The sequence below is a fragment of the Helianthus annuus genome, chromosome 7 (assembly GCF_002127325.2).
Source record: "Helianthus annuus cultivar XRQ/B chromosome 7, HanXRQr2.0-SUNRISE, whole genome shotgun sequence".
NCBI lineage: Eukaryota > Viridiplantae > Streptophyta > Magnoliopsida > Asterales > Asteraceae > Helianthus > Helianthus annuus.
The window spans coordinates 143,386,700-143,394,756 of NC_035439.2; positions in this window are offsets into that span (position 1 = coordinate 143,386,700).

Below are 8,057 nucleotides of genomic sequence, written 5' to 3' on the forward strand. Positions count from 1 at the left end.
GATTCATAAGGAATTCGATGGTATATGAAAGCGACGGATATCGCTAAGTTAACTAAACTAGTGGAAATAACGAGATTACGTTATTTCGAAGCTACATTATGTCATAGGAGATACGTAGAGGTTCTGTAACCAAAAAGGCATTACCATAATTTTTCCTGGTAATGCTAACAATTGGTTAAAGTATGAGTAATGCTTAAGAGATTACTCAAGTCAAACGCATTGAGTTTAGAAACTCAATGAACTAGGTAAGCAAGGTTTCGAGGACGAAACCTCTTAAAGGGGGGTAGACTTGTAACACCCCGAAAACGGGTTTGGTAATTAACCCACGTTAATACTAAAAGACGGGTAAAGTATCGCTAGTAGTAAAAATAACCCGGTAAATATTTGGGATTTAATAAGAAATCCTAATATTAAATACGAGCGAATTAAAGTTTTAAGGAATTGAGCTTATAAGAGCCCGAGTTAACAGGACTTAAAGTAAAACGGGTTATGATTCCCGGGACCCACCAAGTAACTAGGAGTATTAACCTAGTTAGTTATAATTTTGGGAATAATGTGAAAGTTGATTAAAATACCCCAAAATGAAAATTAAGAATAATAGAGGGGTCAAAAGTGTTAAAGTTTAAAATGGTTTTACTAAATAAAATTTAATAGACAAAACACACATTTGGTGTGTTTGTCTGGTCGTAGAAACACAGGGGGGCGACCAAAGCTCCCTCATGAACCCTAGCTTTGCAATTTCACCAAATTGATAGGGTAAATCGGCTCCAAATCGAAATCCAAACTCAGAATAGTGATCACCTTCAGGAAAGGATCATAAGGTATGTCTAATTTTGCTATTTAGTTTCACCATGAGTTCTAGGTGAAACCATGAAATCGAAATTAGGGCTTGCATGATCAAAGTTTGGACGAAATTAGGAATGAATATATGTCTAGGAGTAAACCCTAGTCATTAGTTTGATGAATTGATGCTTATAATTGCGAAATTCATAATCACCCATCTAAGTGTAGAATGGGTTTTGTGGAATGATAAGAACACTAGGAATATGATTGTAAAACAAGTGTTATTGAGTCACTTGAAGTGAATCTAGATGTTATTAGGCATACTAGATATAAGGAACTTACAAAAAATTGTTTAAATTTGGCTAAATAGTTAGTCATGAACTTGATTTCTATTAGTATAAAATCATGCACATTAGGTGTTTGTTAAAATGCCTAATTGAGAACTAAGTGTTGATAATGTGCCTAATTGAGTCTTGTGAACTTAATAGTGCAATCATATGTGTTAATTGGTGATTTGACTTTTAAATAGTCAAACCGACCATTAATAAGATCGAATGGTAATTGTGATAGAAAACATGTAAGATGGAATAGTCATAATTAATGATGACTAATATAACCGTCTTACGAATTATGATGATAGTTTGACGCTTGACAAGCTAGGTAGAGGCTTGGAAAGGAAGCGGGTCAAATGAATCAAGCATGAGAAGAAAGGCGTATGCGGGATGCGAGGTAAGTATTGCTTACACTAGTCTTAGATTGTGTAATACTTCCTTAGCGTATAAATAACGAATGGAATAACTAAACAATTAAAATACGAGGTTCCGTTGTGTAGGCGTACGGAACTAGATAATCAAAGATGGAAGAAACCATAATAATGGTTAAAAAGGAAGTAAATTGATAATTCGGTCATATTATGACGAAAGTGGTAATAAAAGGTTTATAAGTAAAAATGACCGTACCGTGTTAAACGGAGCGGGTCATGTAGTTGAGATGATAATAAATATCATCTCGAAAAGATAAACGGTCAATTCGGCCAAACGGGTCAAAAGGTGTAGACATCACCTTTTGACAAGATTGACTAATGATCTTTTGTCGAGTTATATGTTTACAGGAATAGAAATCCAACGGATATTCGCATCGCTCTTATTTAGCGATTAAAAAGCAAGGTATTTATAAATCGGGTCTACTTGTTGATCCGGGCCAGGTATGTATAATAATACAACTCATCACGTAGAATTGGGAGTTCTATAAGAGTTAGACCAGGTTAAAGTATAGATATTCGGTTATCTTTAGGTAAACCGAATAAGTTGAATTAAGTTTATGATGTTTTAGAAGCACATGAGTTTACAAACAAGAATTATAGTTAAAAGGTTGGATTTTAGTCTAACAAGTACTCAAAAGTTCTTGTAGTAAAGGAATGATGAAAATTGACCGAATTGCCCTTACAAACTAATTTAAACGAACGATCCATAAAGGTGGTCCGGAATAAGTTTTATGATTAAACATATGCTTAGAATGAGTATAGGTAGTGAAGGATGTAAATCCTTGGGTCGAAAGACCTTATATGAGTCTTTGTCGTAAAATGGTAATCCGAGGGGTAGGAACTCGGAACCTATAGATATCCATATTAAATCCAACACACATATATAGATGTGGGGGAAGATAACTTGATAAGAAATGTAGGAATAAAATGCTAGAAATGAATGAAAGCGAGTTCAAGTGTTAAAGTGCTAAAATACCCGTAACGGGTCAAAATAAGCATACAAGTGAAAATGGGTTTAAATTGTGTAATAAACCTTTGATTAGAACCTAAAATGGTAGATAACATTAATTTGAAGAAGTGTTTGTGATGTAGGAATCAAACAAATACGTTTGTTTGATAAAATGTGTAAATGGGTCAAATTTTTGTAAAAAGGTAATAAGCCGAGGCCATGAAAGTTTCAAAATTTATTAAGCCGGATGTCGGGTTTTAACTCCATATGATGGAGAATCAAATTATAATCATGTAGGAAGAAACGGTAGGTCAAACGGATAAGCGGATTGAAAGATACGAAAGTTTTCGTGTCAATAAACGGCAAAATGGAAAAAGCTGATGCAGGGGCCACCGTAACTTACGGTGGGTACCGTAAATTACGGTGGAGGCTGAATTCTTTACGGCAGTTCTCCACTGCCTTACGGTGGTGGTATGTTATAACAGGGCTACTGTAACATCCGCCAATTCTAGAGCTGTAGGTTGTAACGCCCCTCCCGTATATACGGGTATTGTTAGGTTTAATCTATTAACTCTATTACCACCCTTCCGAGGGTTAGGCTATGTTAATTGCGTAACTATGGTTTGGACATGTGGATTTCATCGTTACGAGTATGACAGTTAATTGAATATCAGTTGTTCACATGGATTAGATTTGATAAACTATTAACTCTATTATGCTATATCAAACCTGTATACTCGCCAGCAATTATTTGTTGATTGTATTTTAAATGCATACTGCAGGTTGAGGATCCAAGAAAAACAAGAAAAGACTAGGATGGCTTAGAAACCCATCAACTATTTAAACTTCCAAATCTATGTTATGTATTTGAACTTTTCTATGTATTGTATGAAACTTATGATTATCAATGAAATAAACTTTAATTATTGTCACAATTAGTGTTATGATGTCTTTGAACAGTTTGTACGTCTCATCTCGATGTTTCCGCCATCGGTTGGGGTGTGACAGATTGGTATCAGAGCCATAACTATAGGGAATTAGGATTGCCTTGCTTTACCTAGTCTATAGTTTAAGAGCTTTCTCATTTACTTGCTGTTAAAGACATTATCCTTTGCTTTCTTCTTTGCTTCTCTCTATTCTTTTGGACTTCTAATATACAAGCCTTTCCTAAGGCTAACACAATACACACTTGGAAGCTTTGAAGACACTCTTATAACACAATCGAAATGATTCATCAAGATAGGGGTGATTCCCACACTTGGTGATGATTTTCACTCAGCTATACTTTGATTTTGCACGAAATCTACCCTCAAGTTAGGAGTGATATCCAAATCTTGATGGGAGTTTTCCATTTCCTAATCTAGTGGACCCTCATTATTGGATGGGTACTAACCACGTTAGGGTACGACGTCATCAAGTTAGAGGTGAAACTCGCATCTTGTTAACTAGTCCCATTCCTCGATTTTCGATCTCGCCAAAGTTTCGATTTTCCCAATCGATTAAGGACGTGTAGTAACTGGAAGGACAAACACCGTTAGTCGCCCCTCGATGAGAGTGTTTGTCTAATAGGCCAAAGCACGCTTCCTTAATTCGAAAAGGACTTCGATTCACTTTGGAATAGTCTATGTTACGTTCCGTGACACTCTATATTTTATGATGAATCTCTTTTTATGTTATCTCAATTATCATGTGATTTACATTTGAGCGTTATCTTCGATTCACGTTTGGGAACACGAAGCACGTTATTATCGCAATCCAAAACAATTAATAACTACTCTCTTTCGTGAACAAACTAAATTTATATTGCTTTCATTATTCTATGTGAAACATCATTCTATGTGTAATACTATGTTAAACTATGTGAAACTATTTGGTGATCCATGTGAGAAACTATGTGCTATGTGATGCATACATGAAGTCAATTTTTCTAAACAAAAACATTATGATTAAAAGTCTCATCCATTTCTTGTTTTGAATTTCTAGATGTCATCATCTCGTCAGTACTCTCACTCTCCCAGAAAATCCAAGTTCCTTTTTATCAGATGTACACTTTATTATCTTCGATCTTTTATGATGAAACTCTTCCTTGTCAATTTTGAACCATTTTTTTTAGGATTTCACTTTTGCGCATACATCATACGATTATACATCATTAGCATGCATAATTTCACTTAATTTTAATTACACTTTCGTAACAACGAGTGAAGACATATCATCGAGATAGGAGTGATTTCCTTACCTTGACGATTAACTTCGCTTCTTTTCTCATCTTACAACGACCTCACCAACGGATTTGGGGTGATTCCCTTACCTAGGTGATCGTTACCAATACTTTCTTTAATAGATTATATTGCGTAAACACGATCATGTTTATACCTAAATCATTTATCATGTATTTCAAAATGCTTCATTTATTTAGACGTATCTCCTATTCTATAATCTATTTTCACATCGCTCGCATCACTATACTAAAGAATTCTAAATTTCCAATTGAGAATCAAACCAACTTTTCATACAGAATATTACAAATATTATCCGATCAGTTATCAAAACTCTTTTCAAGATCAACAAAAACATTTTATTAAGGACACCTTTCACGATCACCAGGTTCATATACCAAAATTCCTTTTCCTAAGGTTAAACCTTTTCACTAGAATCTGTAAACTTCGAAGTTAGTAATACAAAAAAAAAAAAAAAAAAACTTCTTAAAACGATGCAAACTTTTTAATTCGAAGAACTTTTCAAAACCTCGCTTGATACGTTAATTAAATTCAAAACACGTGGGCAAGGAAACTTTATAAGGACGACAAATTTTCAGCTATGAATTTTTTTTTTTAAAACCATAATAGCACTTCCATTCTTTTACAAAGTATCCTTTCGCATAATCAAAAGATGTTTTCCTTTATATTCTCTTTACAATTCACAAACTAGATTCTACATTCCTGACAACTCAATCTAATTTAACTTCACGTTTTGCACAAACAACTATATATGTATATCATTTTACACGTTTTAGTCAATATCTCACAACAATCTCACGCGTGTCACTCGTTCTCTTTTTCCTTTCATATTCAAAACTTTAAACCTTTTATGCGCATAAACTCATGTATTTTAATTTTATATTATAAACAAAATCATTAATCCCTACGTCCATACTTATACATTTTATGCTTTCACTTATGTTCACACTTACGCATTTATGTTATACTCACGATTCAAAACTCATACGTTTTACGTTTATACACACACTCACAATTATACATTTACGTGATACTTAAATTCATATTCATACACCTTCGTTTTACTTATAATCATATACACATTCATACGTATGCAATTTGCGTATACGCTTATACCGCGATGTTTATACTTGTATTTATATTCAGACACATTCTCACGTCTGTTATGATCCTCGTATTTATATACTCATAACTACCACGACACGTTTCGTGTCTATACTTTGACTCATATTTACACACGTGCTCCCCACAATACGTTCGTATGCTTACACTTGTACTCATATTTATACTCATAGTCGCAACAACATACTTGTACTTGTACTTATACGATCACGTTTACACTCATATATATATATATATATACATATATACTCATACATTCCATTCGTACTTAAACATTCATGTCTTACACTTAATTTTCACATTTACAACCATACTCATGCATCTTATGTTTATACTCATATTTATACTCGTATTCACACTCGTACTTGTGTTCATACTCTCATTTATACGAATTTTGTCCATACTCATGTCATTCGTTTGTGCTCAAATTGTGCTCACATTTATGCTCATTTTAATACACGTTATGCTTATACTTTTGCTCACACTCCTGGCATGCGTTTTATGTTTATGCTCACGTGCGTGTTCAAATTTAAACTTATACTATGCTCATGCTTTTTACTCAAAATTTATACATTCGCACATGTACACGGGCGAAACCCGAAGGATTCGTTTACGTTAGTCTTATACTATTTGGAACGCGAACATGCTTACATGTTACATTTTTATACGCACACAATCTTATTTTCAAAATTTATGTATACCTTGATTCATACGCAAATTAGTACAAGCTATGCGGATCATGCGACGATTGGTATAATCGCGGGTGCACACGGGATTATAGTAATAAGCGCATGAGAACCATAGAGTGTACTACTGTGTATGGTAAGACATGGAACGTAACATGACACGAATAACGAAACGGACGTAACATGGTCAAAACATGGTGGATACACCGCTGGTACATCCTATATATAAGTGTTTTCACCACGTTACCAAACTTTCGTGAAACGTGCCATGAGAAATTCAGTGTTTTGCACACCTTTTTGGACCTAATGCAAACTTTAAACAACTTACAAACGCATTATGTCCGATTATCCAAGACGAAACTCCATTCTTACTACGCAACTTTTGTATATCCAATACTTATGCCATTCTTATACTTGCATCCACTTAGAGTCAATCGTTCACTTCCATACTCCCGTTATTCTCTATTATTCCATGTCTTTGATATGACTCCCATTCACAATCAAGTTCCATCTATTCCCTCTGTGGAATCCTTGGATGCCATCTTTTCAACAGTCTTCCTCTTAGATTTCGAGGACGAAATCTCCTAAAGTAGGGGAGACTGTAACATTTCGTATTTTCAAACTTTCCATTTTTGGAAAGTCTACTTGTACTTTCTACTTTTGTAAGTTGTACCTTTGTTGTACTTGATTCAAATTCCAAAATTGTACTCGAGACTTGAAATCATAATGAAATTGCATGATTTTATCCATATTTTGTGTTTGAATACTATGAATCATTGAAACTATGAAACTATGTTAAACACGTTGAAACTATGTTAAACACGTTGAAACTATGTTAAACACGTTGAAACTATGTTAAACACGTTGAAACTATGTTAAACACGTTGAAACTATGTTAAACACGTTGAAACTATGTTAAACACGTTGAAACTATGTTAAACACGTAAAAACAGAGGAATTCCATCTTAATTTCGACTCTTTAATTCATCGTTGCCAAGAGATTACCCTAAACCGTACAAAAATTGGGAATTTATACGCTAATTCGGTAAAAATATTGAAATTTGGGTTAAAAATGGTTATTTTATTATTTTATTATTATAAAATAACAATTTAAATTAAATAAATAAGTATTTTATGAATTTTTATTGATTTTCAAGAATTTTCGTTAACGAATCTGACTCCGTTGGTGAAAACCGGGTTAAATCAGCCTAACCAGGTTAAGTTTACTAAAGGGCAGCACTAACTGAGTCAGAAAACTCAGTTAGTGGCTAACCCAGTTAGTTAAAACTAACTGGTGTAAAAAAAAAAGGGAATTAAATCCCATGAATGCGTGAACCCGGACTCGAACCCGCGACCACAACAACCAAAACAATGTGCATTAACCAACTGGGCTATATCCCAGCATGTGAATAGATTGGATCGGTTATACATTTAAGAACGCATTAACTGCGAATTTAAATCAAAACAAAAGAAACCGCCAACTGTTCGGTTCTTCTTCTCCGACATAAATCACC